Raw genomic sequence first — 16,943 nt, 5'->3', positions numbered from 1 at the left:
TTAGATGTTTGATTATATTTATTAATATAGATATAAAGGTGTTCCTTTGTATAGGTTTATTTTGGGCTTGAGTTGTTGTACAAGTAAGGATTCTTTAATTTTGCATTTGTTTGTTTCTTTATTTGGTATTTGGGTGTTTTCTATAGTTATGTTGTGTTTATTTGATTTGCAGTGTTTGAAAATGTATGAAGGTGACTTATGTTCTTTGAATCTGGTTTCCATTTTTCTACTTGTTTCTCCAATATAGAAGTCGTGGCAGTTATCACATTGTATTTTATAAATAATGTTGGTGTGGTGTTTGTCAGTGTAGTTTTTACATAGTATAGACCTTAGTTTTGTGCCTGGTTTTTGAATAAATTTGGTATTCACTGGAATGTCATATTGTGTTACTAGTTTTTACCAAATGTTGGTTATTTGTCTGTTAATGTTGGGAATATATGGTATGCAGAGGCGTTTCTCAAAGCTACATATAACAAAAAACATTTTTGTAAACATAAAATGTTGTAGAGATGGCAGTGCCAAAAAGAAAAAAAAATACAACAATGATACAGTGATACATATTTAATCTCTACATAATGCTCAGTACTAATATTTAATGTAATGCTGTAAAATGCACAAGTACAAAATAGTTACAAGGTCAGTTATTTTGACTAACCTCATACTGAGTCTATTAGTCTGAAATATTCAACACATGTTTAGACTCAACATTTACATCAAATCGTGGGCTCTTAATCACATTAGATTGATGCTTAACCTAACATGACCATGGTATTATGGTAAAGAAAATAATACCAAAAGTAATATAATATGCATTTTACAGTTACATTAAATTTTAATATTGGAAGTCATGTAGAGGTGACCTGTGTACAGCTCTATCATCCATTTTCCATTCTTTTTCTTCCATGTTGGTTACATAATTTTACACTTGGCAAAGTAAGTGTTTTGTGGTGTTTCTTCCTCTGACTGCAAGTGTATTCTATGAATGTGGGTACTAAAATTTAGTATTATGTGGTTTGAATTTAATTTACTAATTCACTTTATGTATAATGTACGGTTGGATTCCTAATGACTGCAATTGTATGATGTACAAAGCATTGAGTATTCTACATTTATATGCAAAAACGGCTCGTTTGGGTTGAGAAAATATTTTACATAGAAGGTCGAAACGTTGTTCGCTCTTCTATGTAAAATATTTTCTCAACCCAAACGAGCCGTTTTTGCATATAAATTTCTCAACAAGTGGGTTTCTCGACATCACTGATGAGTATTCTACATGTTTCAGTCATCTAATGTTCATGTATTATTGGCTGGTAATTCCTGTTTCATTCTGTATTTAGGCTTTTCAAAGGGAACCCAGATCTCTGTAAGAAACGCAACTTCAAGGGGTAATGATAACATCACTTACAGTAGAATTAAATTTATATACAGGAAGTGGACAAACAAAAATGGATCTCCTTGAAAATGTGTTAATTTGTTACATCTTTTATTAGATAACAAAAAATATGTAAAACTATATATTTTTAGAATGCACTCTGTTCAAATATGATCTCAAATTCTAATTTTAACAGTAGCTTTCATAAATACATGAGATTTTCATGATTTTAGTTACATATTCTCATAAAAAGTGTTGTCCATCTGGTGTCATTTTTTGGTACTTTTTATTCCAGTTATCTTACAAAATAATTAAATTAGTTTCTCTGCAATAATCAAACGTAAAAATGGAACTCATAATAACACAAACCAGTTTCACAAGTTAACATTCCCTTGTATTTCAGTACTGCTTCATATGAATGTGGCATCATTTCAAGGAGTTTGTATACATATTCCTGAGTGACTGACTGCCATCTTCTTCGAGTACTTCAAAAAGTTCATCTCCATGTTTGGCTTGTGATCTATCGTTAATTGGTTTAACTTAGTCCATAAATTTTCAATTGGATTGATATCGGGTGCTTGATCTGGTAATTCCATAACAATTCTCTTATTTCTAAGATATCTTTTTGACTCCAGAATTGCAGAGAATTGTTTGATCATTTTGTAGGTTATCTGGAGTAAGATCTAATTGATACTAGGTATCATGATTAAACAATGACTTTTGCACCACCCATAAACAACATAAAGTGAATTTAGGTTTAAATTGACATTTGTGATAAAGTAATTCTAGAGTTAATAAAGAAGATGAAGACAATTCGAACGTGTAAGTAAAATATTTTGTATTTTGTCAACTGTCTTCTTCATTTTAATTTCAGTTTCCCATCATGATTCTAGTGCTACAGTTATAGAGTTATCTGACTGAAACAAGAAGAAACCTTAGATGCAACTATTAGGTTTGTTTGTGTGTTTTTTTTTGGAATTTCATGTAAAGCTACAAAAGCTGTCTCTAATTTAACAATGTAAGACTAGAGAAAAGGCAGCTAGTCATTACTACCCACTGCCAACTCTTGGACCTACTCTTTTACCGACGAATAGTGGGACTGACTGTAACTTTATAACGCCCCCACGACTGATAGGGCGAGCATGTTGGGTGTGACGGGAATTCGAACCCACGACCCTCAAATTACGAATCGAGCGCCTTAACCACCTGCCAATGCTAGCCTTGCCGCAATTATTAGGAACAGTCTTACTGTTTTAAAAAATCAAATGCCGTTTAATTAAACCTTGCATTTCTTTAAAAGAAACATTTCTTCTATGAAACAGTAAAATAAAAGTTTGCAAACACAGTTAAGGCGCTGCTCGCTTTAAATCAGCGTTATTGATTAGAATAATAGATTTCAAAAAGTTCGGAAAGATCGATAGAAAGACGTATTTGCATTCAGAAAAATAATTAAAATTAACGTGAATCAAATATATCCTGTTTGGTTAATTATCCTTCTCGTGTGTGTTCATTAAAGTAATAAAAAGATTAAAGAAGGTTAAAAATTTCAACTTTGTAATTAGGTTGACAGACTTCAAATCGAAGATATATAATCCACGGAAGAGATTTCAAAGTTGGTCTTATTTTCTGATCAATAGAAAATAATTTTTCTCTTTGAATATTTTTAGAAACTAATTTGTTACAGCCTCTGTATTGGGTTTTAAGACAAATGAAAAAGTACAAGTTTTTACAGAACTCATTGTTAGATGTCAATCCGTTTATAGAAGGCAATTTGAGACAGTTCAGGCTACAGAGCCGCAATTACAAAGTTTCGTGCTTTACTGACATTTTTTATGTTTAGCTATGCTTCTGTTTTAAGTTGGAAGAATCTAATGTTGTGTTTTATTGACACGGTTTGTTCTCTGGAAATTACAAGTTTATCTTTTTATTCAAACTGCGGTAATTTCAACAAACATGCATTGATTATTACTTCAAAGAGTAAATAAAATGATGGAAGGTTGTAAGTAAAACTACTTTTAAACTTACGTTTTGTTTTCAAGTTGTTTCTCTGACGAATGGGACGAATTCACTTACAAGATTATAAAACATTCGCAAATTGACAACTGAACAAAATGAAATAAAAAACAGGTTTATTGTTTGCTGTTTTAACTCCGGTTATTTTTTTTATACAAGTTATAATTGAACCACACACTAAAAAGAAGATACCATATTTAGCCACTGGCAAGTCATCTTCTTAGGGAGCTGGTCCATATTTGACACACTAACCCTTGGTTTGTTTCTTATGGTTATATATCGCTTATTCCTTTGCAAAGCAATTTTCAAATCTAGTGAGGTTTCAAGGTCTGTATCTCTTGTTGAGGATACGTCGTAAAACATTTGAGAACAAATTAGAATCAGGTTGGAGCTCTGGGCTAGTCAAGACAGGTTCTGGATATTGTGTCAAATATCTGCTGGTCATCTTATTATGTAAGAAATGATGTATTATGTCGCATAGTTCCATCAATGCGGCTTTGATCGCAGTATCAAAATATACCAAGACACTGATGGTTCCAAACGACCTTCAGCAGGTTACCTCATAATAACATCCCCATTACTTTACACAGTTTTGACATTTTCACAATAAAGACAGTCTTTACACATTGCTGTCAGATCTAGACGCGATCAGCTAAAACGAACATTGAGATTCATTACTTTATATGACAGTTTCCCGTTGTTCCTCACAACGGTTCTTGTGGTCAAGTCATAACGAAGTCGACGTTTTACGTTTAGTCAGAGCGGGATTTGCAACTTACTTTGTTCTTTTACCTAAGATGATAAAAACTTATGTTTTCAAGTCTTTAGATGGATTGATACAAAGTTAAATCACTTGGTGAATAATTACCTACAACATTGTAGATTTAAGCCTTTTTACACATAACTCTTAGATCTGTCTTTTTACCAAGTTCATAAACTCTTAGCGATGGATTTATTGCCGTATGTGTAGTTTCCTTTTAGAATGTTTGAAATCTCTTACGGAGTGAAAACGTGTCGGCGGCTAGGCAGATATTTCACGTCACCACCTTCGGTGGTCTTTCAGTTTTCAAAGACATTATTCACAATCGAGGCCTGGCATGGTCAGGTGGTTAGGACGCTCGACTCGTAACCTGAGGGTCGCGAGTTCGAATTCCCGTCATACCAAACATGATCGCTCTTTTTGCCGTGGTAACGTCGTAAAGCTAAGGTCAATCCCACTATCCACTGGGAAAAGAGTAGCTCAAGAGTTGCGGTTGATGGTGATGACTAGCTGCCTTCCCTCTAGTCTCACACTGCTAAATTAGGGACGGCTAACGCAAATAGCCCTCGAGTAACTTTGCGTGAAATTCAAAAAACAAACAAACACATATTTATATGTTCTTTTATGAATAAATTAAGAAATATGAAATTTATTTGAAACTGCATTCAACATATAGATACGTATGACCATACTTGATATTAATTGGGTATTTTGGTTTTTAAAGAAATTACAGCTACGCAACAGTTTTTATAAACGTGTTTAGAATGTTAATAACAAACCTTTGCTTAAACTCTTGGCCTGGCATGGCCGAGCGCGTAAGGCGTGCGACTCGTAATCCGAGGGTCGCGGGTTCGCGCCCGCGTCGCGCTAAACATGCTCGCCCTCCCAGCCGTGGGGGTGTATAATGTGACGGTCAATCCCACTATTCGTTGGTAAAAGAGTAGCCCAAGAGTTGGCGGTGGGTGGTGATGACTAGCTGCCTTCCCTCTAGTCTTACACTGCTAAATTAGGGACGGCTAGCACAGATAGCCCTCGAGTAGCTTTGTGCGAAATTCCAAAACAAACAAACTTAAACTCTTTATACTGTTATATTTGCGGAAACCTTAAAATATCAATAATATTAGTAGTTAGAAAAATATTTCTAATGTTTAATTATAAACCTAATCGAGGAAGATTTTATTTTTATTTGATTGTTCAAGAGACAAATGCATACAGAAAGAAAGCGTCAGAAATTATTCTAATTAAACTTTTATCAGAATTACTGCCCACGACAAGACGGATACGTGTTTCAATTATACGACTCGTTAATAATAATAAATATAAGGAAATCTTATAATCAGTAATTTAAAAAATCATATTGAATTTAAAATAGTACGATAGTACATTAGGAGTTATTAAGAAACTGTGGCATATGTGAACAAATGTTTTGTCTAGATTCCTTGATCTCGAATGATATTTAACTATCATTGAAAAATTAATAAATATTCTATTAACAATAAAAAGTACTTGATTAAGCCTAATAAGAAAGTTAGCGCTAATACACTTTTAATTATTATATTTTATTTTCATTTATTATTCTAATAACAGTGAGAAAAACGTAGTACCACTTATTTAACTAGCACATTTCGATTAGTCGTAATGAGATAATGCTTCTATTTAATTTCTGTAGCTCATGTATAATAATAAGTAATTTTTACATACCAGGTTCCCCAGTGGGGCAGCGTAAGTCTATGCACGTCCAACGCTAACATCAGGGGTTTGACTCCACCAGAGAGGACACAGCAGATAGCTTAATGTGGTTTTCTTATGTCCAAATACACGAATACTTACTAGTTCAGTTATATTTGCTCTATATAGTTTGTACATAATCACAAAGGGGTCATCTAACTTACATGAGGTTCATTCTAAGAAAATGAAATATAAGCCGTACTTTGTCACTGACGTTGCATGCGTACGTGTATGAAAAAAAAAAGTTTTAAGAAGTCTTACTGCAAAAAAATAATAAAATAAAGAAACAATACGCAGTTAAGTTACAATTAAGTTGTCTCTAATATATCAGTTTTAACTCGTACCAACGGCTAAACGAACACATTTGTTTTCTTTGGCGCCAAATCGCATAGGACGTGGCTGATTGTAACTAAGTTAGGAGGGACCTTTTGATAAATTGTTATGATACTTCGATTTTAATAACAGTTCATTTATTTACAACCCTGTTTAACGGTTGGTTATTAAAAAAATCGAGCCAAGCCAATACTAATACAAAGGAAGCATTTCAAATTCTATGCAGCAGAATAGGTACAAATATTAAAAACAAACAAACATGATGAAAATTTATTATATTCTCTTTGTTTGATATTTGTATCTGTTTAATAATTCTGCTATAGTGACATGTATCAATATGTTTTCTTTATCCTAATACGTTAACTAGTTGTTTATGTGATCATTTAGAGCAGGGGTGTGCAACATTTTTCGTCGGTGGGCCATATAACCAACTTCATCAATCAAGCGGGGCCACTTAAAAAACAAGCTTATTCGTGTACATGCACAATAAATTAAAAAAAATCTCAAAATGCAAGCAATAATATTTTATATTTTTGCATGAGTGATCATTTTAGTGCGACACTTGAAATTTAGAGTCCTTGCAGAGCTTGTCAATATCAGCTTTGACAGAAGTGGTTGCCACTCTTAACTGACTGGTCAAATGTTCATCAGTCAGCTGACTTCTACATTTGGTTTTGATGAGCTTCATTTTGGAGAAAAATTGCTCACAGCAGTAGGTGCTACCAAAAAGGGAGGCAATTCTTTGTGCATGACGGGACAAATTGGGAAACTTTTCACGTACACAGAGTTTGTAAAAGTCTAGCAAACTGTTTTCAGAGAATTTCCTTTAGTGTCCATGTCAGCCTGCAGTTCAATGAGTTCCATTTGGCAATCATCAGGACTGTCTTCCACTGCCAAATCAAAAGGTTGAGCGAACAATTTCAATCTAATTTCAGTTTGTCTGAAATCTGGAAATCTGTTTGCAAACTCATCACGCAGCTTTTGTACACTGGTTCCATATTTGGTGCAATCCAGATTAGGAAATTCCAGTTTCCTGGTTGCAAGACATGTAAAATGGGTCAATATGGCTCTTCTCAACTGAACCTGGAAAAGTTCCAATTTCTTCTCAAAAGCACAAATATGCTCAAACAACTTATTCACAAGTTGACTTTTCCCTTGTAGTTTTAAGTTTAAATCAGACAGATGCTGTGTAATGTCTGTGAGGAATGCTAAGTCATTCAGCCAGTTCTCATTGCTCAAGAAGTCCACATTCTGACGTTTGCTCTCCATGAAGAACTTAATCTCCTCTCGCAGATTCCAGAATCTCTTCAAAGTAGCAGCTCTACTAAGCCAACGTACAGCAGAGAAGTACAAAACATCTGAATACTCACTGTCCAGCTCATCTAAAAAGTTTTAAATTGTCGATGATTTAATCCTCGTGTTCGAATATAATTTACGCATTGGACGACATTTTTCATGACTTCTGCAAAATCCAGAACTTTGGTGCACAAGCTCTCTTGGTGAATAATGCAATGGCTTACAACTACTTGTGCTCCAATTGCAGTTAGAAATTTCTTGGTGAATCCATTTGTCCTACCTGTCATGGAAGGAGCACCATCTGTTGTAACACCACATAATTTATAAGGATTCAGTTCAAACTTTTCTACAACCTTAAGCACTTGTTCACAAATATCCTGTCCTGTGGTTGTGGAGGAAAGGCTTGCCATATCTAAAAACTCTTCGAAAACATCAAAGCCTGCAGTAACAGCTCTGATGAAAATGACAAGTTGGGATGTGTCATTGATATCAGTGCTTTCATCCAAAGCCAGACTGAAAGCTTCACACGAATTCAATCTCTCTTTCAAAGTTTCTTTGATGTCCTCTGAAAGATCTTTTGTCCTGCGTGAGACAGTAAAGCGGGAAAGGCTAGTTTGCTCCACCAAATATTTTTTCTCTGGACATGCATATTCTGTGAATATTGTTAAACAATTTTAATAAATTCTCCATCACTGAAAGGCTTTCCTTTTCTGCCATACATTCACAAAGCTTAAAACTCAGTTTTGTCACCAGTTCTGAATTTTTCTTGAAAGTGGTAAAAACACCTTGTTGCTTTTCAATGGATGTTTTAAATGTTCAATTTTGTCCTTTCGTGCCTGACCAACAATTTCATCAAACTGGGAGGAGTGCTTAGTTGCGTAATGTCGCTTAATATTGTACTCTTTCATGACTGCAATTGTAGTTTGACAGACGAGGCAGACAACACCTTGATTATGTGGGACAACAAGATATTTTGTGCACCATTCACTGTTGAATAACCTTCCTCATCATCAATTTTTCGTTTCTTAACTGCTGACATTTTACTAGCCCTGAAATCAAAACAAAAATTATTCTCACGAAAATAGCAAAGTAGAAAAAAACATAGAATTTATTTACACATGGAACCTCTTATGGACAGAAACACATGTTTCTAAATTGGCATCCCGATCATAGCCTTCCGGTACTTAAATTAATTGAGAATAGCAAAATACAGTGTGACCCCGCCTATTCGCGGTTCGCCATTCGCGGCCCCGCATATTCGCGGGTTATGCGCGAACTGCGTTTTTGTAGGTCACAGAGACTGAAAGGGCCTTTCGAGGAGATTTCTGTTGTATTTACTCAATCAAGCCGTTTTATCAATTGTCGTCTTCACCAAACAAGATTGGACTGCTATTGGCTGACTGCCTCAGCTTCCCCAACAACGCAAACGGCAAAGCACAGCCCGGTAACACACGGTACAATTTAGTGAAATACATAACAGTATGCAATATTGCTACATTATTACTGCATCAATGAGTATAAGTATCATTAGTGTTTGGGAAGCATTTCATATAGTATATAATCGCATACATATACGTTTTAAAACTGCGTCCAATATTCGCGGTTTTCGCTATTCGCGGGAGGGTAAAGAACGTAACCCCGCGAATAACGAGGTCACACTGTACATAGAATCAGATGCATCTGAAAGCAAAAATTTTAATAAATTCAGTAAAGTCACAACAATATGCTAAATAATAATCAATTTACCTTCAATCTCTTGTAGTAACTGTAAAAGGTAATAAAATTTTCACCAATAATGAATGACGGACAGCAGAGGTTAGGGAAAATTGTCGCCAGCTGGCGAAGGCGAGGTTCAGGACATGACGTTGAGTCGTAGACAATAGTGCTAGTGCACGTCACCTATTCATGCCCTAAGGAGGCCGACCAATCGAATTCGGCCTGCTCCTCTCTAGCAAAGATAATTTTAGAAGTTTGTCGAGTCGAAGCCTGGGAATCCCGTAGGATCGATGCTTTTAAAAATATTCCATTTGCGTTGGATTACAGATCAGGCCACATGGTTAGATTACAACTAGGGCCACACTAAATGGCTTGGCGGGCCGGGTTGTGGCCCGCGGGCCGCACACCCCTGATTTAGAGTGTTCTACACCTTTATTACAACGGTGCAGATCTTGAATTATTATTTAATAAATAATTATTTTATGTGATCATTTAGGGTGTTCTACACCTTTATTACAACGGTGCAGATCTTCAATTATTATTTAATAAATAATTATTTTATGTGGTCATTTAGAGTGTTCTACACCTTTATTACTACGGTGCAGATCTTCAAATATTATTTAGTAAACCTGTTTATGGTTGCTTCACTTTCATTTTCTACGTTAGTTTCATCACGTTCAATTCGTTCTCGATACATTGAATTAGTAGAATGCTTTATTGGTCACATCTGTAGAAACATTAGTATGCTGTCGGTTTGATAGTGTTAAACGTTAACCCACAGACAGTTATTAGTAGTTAGAAAAGGGTGTATAAGTTGTAGATGTACATAATGTAATAAGGAAGTCCGTTTTGCAATAATACATATTTTTTAAATGAACACCTTGCTTATTTTATTTTATTTAAAACGCGATATTGTCTTCTCCTGTCGAATTATATTTACGTGTTTGTATGTATACAATGTTTTTTTTTTATTATACCAACTATTAGCCTAGTGACCATCTAATTGTAAGCCCAATGGCCCGTAAATGAATGAGATAACAAATAATTATATTCAAACTAAAATAGGTTTAAAAAGTAATTAAAATTAACATCAGATCAAATTTCTTCCACCTTCTTAATAATAAGACAAGTTTTGTACCTGTGATACACCGTGTCTTGTCAGCTGATGCAGTGTCAAACAGGTCACATCAAATGAAATGGACAGAAGCAACACCATAGTATACTGTGTTTGGAGAGTTTCGTAATTAGTTAATATGAGGACACATTAGTAAAGAGTAGATTCGAGGTATGGGTACATTGAAGCTTCAACTTGTATTTGTAATACTATTAGTTAAATGCTACTTTTAACAAGTTTGATACGAGGAACAATGAATTTAGTTTTATTTTCGAAATCAGATTTTGATGAGCTACCCTTATTCGGTAATTACAGATCGGGCCAAAAGAACGTATCAGCTAAACTTTGTTTTTGTCAATTTCAATATGGATTTCAGAATTCACATTTCGTGTAACACTATCAGTGACGTACTTGGAACATCTCACACAACAGTCATCTGTATCATTACTGCGCAGTATCTCTGAATTTTTCTGAACTGGACGATTAATTCTTCAGGATAAATACACTAATAGGGCATAGATGTTTAATCAGGTGAGGAGAGGTGCGTACCATTCCACATTGAATGTTTTTTAGCAAAATAATTTTTTGTTTTGTTTCGTCAGTTCTTCCTTACATTTTGCCGTCCTACTTTTTAAACAAAGTCAAGTGTAGTTTAAACTTATTTAGGGGAGTGCCTTTAACGTAAGAGCATGGCTTAAGTCAAAGCACGACCTTCTAAAGTATATTGTGTTACATCATAAATGCGCTTTATCTTGTCATTAAGCCAAATTGGCAATGTTTCTCTGGAAAATTTTCTGTAAGTATTTATATTATTCACGTCAAATATTTAGCATACGTATAAATAGGCTTACCATAACTTCCAAGTCTCAAACCGGGAGAGTTTTCAATTTTTATTATAGGTACCGGCACTGATATAATAAAGAAGTGCTCTCATAACCTAACTCCCCCTTAAGCTTTAATGCTGCCACAAAAAATAAAAAAGGAATACTGGTAGTTTATGTCTCTAACATTTAGTTGAATTCATCAAGACAAGGAACATCAAAATTTCATTAATTTTTCATTGAACACTTTTTGTGACTATTCATATTTTTCACTTGAATGAACTTTCTTCAAAAAATCTTTATTAGTTTTTTTTTTTTCAAATAACTCACTTCAGTTCAAGTCAATATTGAGTTTACAATGCAACAGTCCTTTTACTGTTGATTCATTCATTAAACCTCTTTCTTGAGACCAAATGCTATTCATCACTGAAAATACTCTTTCAACAGGGGCAGAAGTGCCTGGTAAACAAAAGATGTACTCCATAACTTGCCTGAGATTAGGTACAGAAATACTTGATCTTTGAAGTGGTTGAAAGTTCTATCCATTTTTCTTCACAACCTATTTCCACGCGTCACATTTTGATGACCACAATGATTTAACAAGAACAACTTCATCAAACAGATCATCAATATTGATTGCAGCATTTCCAAGTGTTTCATTAATCTTTTCAGCAGTTTGTAAAGCAACACAAAAACACTTTTTTTATTCAAACAAAGTATTCACCACCACCAAAACTGTTTTCCCACAGCTCAATATAAAACAGGCAGCAATCATAAAAACTGGTAAATTCCTTCCTAATCATCAAGTCTGCCTGTCATCCTCCCTCTTCCTCTAGCACATGAGTATTTTTCTACACCAAGGGGAATAAAGTTATTATCTCATCTTTCTTTCACATTGATTTTCAACTTATTAAGTTCTGCAACAATATTACTTACAGTTGCTTTTGTTTTCTCCATGGCTAAAATGACTTTGTTGAACAAGACTAGTTGTTCATGAACAAACCATAGACAGATTTCTCCACATTTACTCTCAAAAAATCTTTTTAGCAACGATGGGCACTGTTTTTGTGAACAAAAATTTGACTCCAATGCTTCATAAATCTGGAGAATTCTCTCAACAGCTGGTAACAAAGACAGAAATCATGTATTTCCATATTGAAGAACCTTCTTGTATTCAGTTTCTACAAATTCACAGAATTCTTTTAGGTGTGTAACACGCACAGTGTAAATATATAAATGCTTGTAAACTTTGACCACCAAGCTTTCCACTTCAATAGGAAGGACATCAACTGCAGTTTGGAGACAGATATATACAATATGAGCACCACAACCAACACCCACAATATTTCTGCCAAGTTTCTTCTTCAATCGACTATATACATTGATTTTTCCTTTCTCTTTATACCACCAAAATTTGTTTTGCAGTTGTAACCACAATAAACAACACTTTGTTTTTGATAAATCATGTTTTTTAAAGTGGACACTAAGCAATTCGTCAAAATTTCTGATGTTACTCTATGAACCGACTGAAAGCCTAAAAGTTTTACTTTCACTCCTTCTTCTGGCAAAATATATCCACCATGATAGGTATAATTTTGGCATCTTTTCGGTTTTTAAGCACCTGCTATAAGTGAAACAAATTGGACCTCAATTAAGTCTCTCTTCAATTCCTCTGCTGCTGAAGGAACAATTGCATTCAAAATAATAACCTCATTCTTTGTTCTAGCAGAACTGAACTTTGGTTCAAATAACTTTGCTCTCAGTTTGGAAGAGCAATTAGCTCTTTTAAAGCTTATGTTATGGACAGCACTGTAATAAGCAAAGGTTGCTTCTTTGGCAGCTATTAACAAGTCACTCTCTTCAAGCACAGTTTTTTTGAAGAACACATCAACTTTTGAACTTTAAAAAGGAACTGAAAGACTAGCTGCATGTTTAGCACTTTTTAAATGGTCTTTTATGTCTGAACGGCCACCATGTGAAACGGAGAACTCAGATGAACACTGCAAACAAGTCACTCTCTTCAAGCACAGTTTTTTTTTGAAGAACACATCAACTTTTGAACTTTAAAAAGGAACTGAAAGACTAGCTGCATGTTTAGCACTTTTTAAATGGTCTTTTATGTCTGAGCGGCCACCATGTGAAACGGAGAACTCAGATGAACACTGCAAACAAGTCACTCTCTTCAAGCACAGTTTTTTTTTGAAGAACACATCAACTTTTGAACTTTAAAAAGGAACTGAAAGACTAGCTGCATGTTTAGCACTTTTTAAATGGTCTTTTATGTCTGAGCGGCCACCATGTGAAACGGAGAACTCAGATGAACACTACAAACTCTGTCCTCCTTGCCACAAATGTTTTCAAGAATGGATATTCTTTATACAGTTCACTATTGAATGTGAACTTCCTTTTACCAGCTTTGGACGTTATGACAAGGATTAACTTCTAAAATAAAAGAACGAAAATAATTCATCATGTACCGTATGACTAATATAATAAATACTGTAATAAATAAAGCAATCACAAACACTTGGTCAAATAAAGCTTTGCATATGCTGCCGTTACGCGCGTGCCCTCAGTAGCATCCCACTGATAAATCATTATACAGGGTGTTCGGAAAGTCACTGTGCAGTTTTGTTTGTTAATAAATACATAAGTGCACAGTGACTTTCCGAACACCCTGTACTTGTACAGGTACCGTATCAGCTGTCTCTAAATTTTGTCTGACGCAATATGGCCTGGCATGGCCTAGCGCGTAAGGCGTGCGACTCGTAATCCGAGGGTCGCGGGTTCGCGCCCGCGTCGCGCTAAACATGCTCGCCCTCCCAGCCGTGGGGGTGTATAATATGACGGTCAATCCCACTATTCGTTGGTAAAAGAGTATTCCAAGAGTTGGCGGTGGGTGGTGATGACTAGCTGCCTTCCCTCTAGTCTTACACTGCTAAATTAGGGACGGCTAGCACAGATAGCCCTCGAGTAGCTTTGTGCGAAATTCCAAAACAAACAAACTGATGCAATACCTTTGAAAATTTGCATGCTACAGCACTATGACTTCCTCAACCCATCAAGTAATAAAATGAAAACTTAAAAAGTAGTTTTTGTCAACACCAAGTCAGAACTGTGTGCAGATTTTAACATTTTTCATTTATCATTATTGGAGTTTATGCCTTTTCGTTAAAAACCGGGACATTCCGAGACAATTCAGTGTCAACTAGGACAAATTAGTAAACAGGACGAGACACCAGAACATACCCCTCAAACTGGGACGTATGGTAAGCTACGTATAATTAATAAATAGGCAGAAACACTCTATTAAAGCTAAAATTCGATCATGTCTACACTGACTAAAATTCTTACGGGTGTGTGTGTGTTTTTCTTATAGCAAAGCCACATCGGGCTATCTGCTGAACCCACCGAGGGTAGTCGAACCCCTGATTTTAGCGTTGTAAATCCGTAGACTTACCGCTGTATTAGCGTGTGCAAAATACTTCCAAAACAACATTGTTTATACTTGCCAAAACTACGAATGTATACCATGCATATCTGATGGTAATAAAATGCCGTCATTTACTGAGTTGTAAATGTTTATGGTGTACACAGTAAGTAGGCCGAGTAACAGAGTTTAATAATTGCATCTTATAAGGCCGATTTACGTCTTTTAATGCAGTGATGTATTGCCCTAGAAACGAGATACGGCGTAGTGGGTGACGTCTAGCACCTAATTATTATATGCGGTTCACAACGAATCCTCTATAATTCCACTGTGCAGATATAAAGGGATACATTATCTCCGGAGAATTATGTATCGGCCATTACATATTCGTATGAAGAGATTGTTAAATGGTGTAAAGCGGAAGGAAATGATGTTTCGAAGAAGGAAGCCTTAAGTGTTCTTAGTGAGACGGAAATAAACCTGCACTGTGGAAAGTACGGGAAAATAACAGGTTTCCAAGTTATCCAGTCAATATGGAGCAATGATTTAGTATTCAGAGTGAAAGCAACAGTTACAAACAAACTTTGCAATGAAGTTGGGACCATTAACAAAATAATGACCAAAGATTTGGAGATTATGAGGGTTCACAAGCTTTCGCACTTGCCTCGAAATAAACGACTGTTTCCTTGAGTAAAAGTGGCTGAAGAAACTGGAGTGACAGCAAACCCATTCGAAACGTTAACCAGTAAAAACATACAAATAATGGAATACTTACGTAGCTCTTCTATCGTATTGCTTAATTTTTGTAAAAGGAATAAAAATACTTAAATTGAGTTTTACGAAAAGTGAGAAAATTTAATTTAATGAGGTTAACTTTTTCGAGTTAGAAATCTCACTGCCACTTTGGAATATATATATTACATATAATAATAACAAGAATAATAAATAATATTTATAATAAAGACTAAACAAAAAATGCCTAATATAGAATATTGTTAACGATTTTTTTTTATAAATCCTAAATGAACACGTATTTACCATCAGCATTCCAGGATGTACCGTTCAAGTGGATGTACTGAAAATGGAAAGCGCCATTTCCGGCTTGGGTGACAGAAAACTTCCGGTTGATCGTACTATTCTTTCTGAATGTAAATTATATATTTGAACGAAAACTACAGTCATAAGAATTACTAATCAATCATGCTAAACCCTTGTAATGGATGCTGTATGCAAAGAGGCACTAGAAATCTCGCAAAAGACGAGATATTTTATCAGCAGTGTCAAAATAAACAAATACAACGAGGTGAATATAGCGAACAACCTTCAATGGTTTCATCTTCATAATAATAAGAAAAATGTTATTTGAATGCTTTGTTTCGAGTATATGAATGAATTTTCATACCATAAAGACGCATACCATGTCACTTGTGTAGGCATTCTCGAAGTAGTTCAAATGAATCAGAACGTAAAATATTTGTTAACCGATTACTGTTATACGACAGTTGCCGTCTGTACCTTGAATGTGAGTGTACATACGAAACTAAATCTTTTAAAGTGTAGAACCAGTACGTGGTTTCACTCAGCGTTAGCTGTCCCACAAAATCCGTTAGATTTGTGGCAGTTTGTAAGACTCGACGTCGTAAGTAAGAGAAATATTCTACGAGAGCATCAATGATAACTTCAATCCCTCTATTGAAGATTCTTTTAATCTTGTAAGAACTCATCTCTCATAATTGTTTGCTGTAAAACGTTCTAATAAAACCAAGAAAACAGACATCTGTCAAGAAAAGTAGGCTTATTTTATTACTATCTCACAAGTCATTTACAACTGTTATATTATGAAACTGTATTTGGTTTTTAAAAATGTGTATATATATATATAAGTATTTTTTATGATTACAGAGGCTGGGTAGGTTATATTCGATTTTAAATCGTTACATTTAATGTCGTTATATCCGGTCATGTTCTGTCTGACGACCATGCACCGTCAGTAATACCCTTGAAAAGCAATGTTACAAGGCTTTCATATCTAAAGTACAGAACACTTCTAACTGCACTCAAACTCCTGTATAAAATCATTGTTAGGAAGTACCTGAAATTATTATTACTGCAACAACTGGTTGATACGCTATTGTAACTGTTTGTTTATTGGAACATGTACTGATTAAAGTGATATTGAAGAATAAAACAATACACCCACCCACGCATTTGGACTGCAAGTAGTGCTTACTATTCAAACAACCATTTATTGAGGCATTAGTAAAATAAATATTAGGCATTGCTTAATATGTTATTTGAACAACTATTCACTGAAGTGTTAATGTAATAAGTTATAAGAGTTTGTGGAACAAGGCGTCATT

Source organism: Tachypleus tridentatus, chromosome 7, assembly GCF_004210375.1.
Source record: "Tachypleus tridentatus isolate NWPU-2018 chromosome 7, ASM421037v1, whole genome shotgun sequence".
Classification (NCBI taxonomy): Eukaryota; Metazoa; Arthropoda; class Merostomata; order Xiphosura; family Limulidae; genus Tachypleus; species Tachypleus tridentatus.
The sequence above is the reverse complement of the archived record's forward strand: the minus strand, read 5'-3'. Positions refer to the sequence as shown.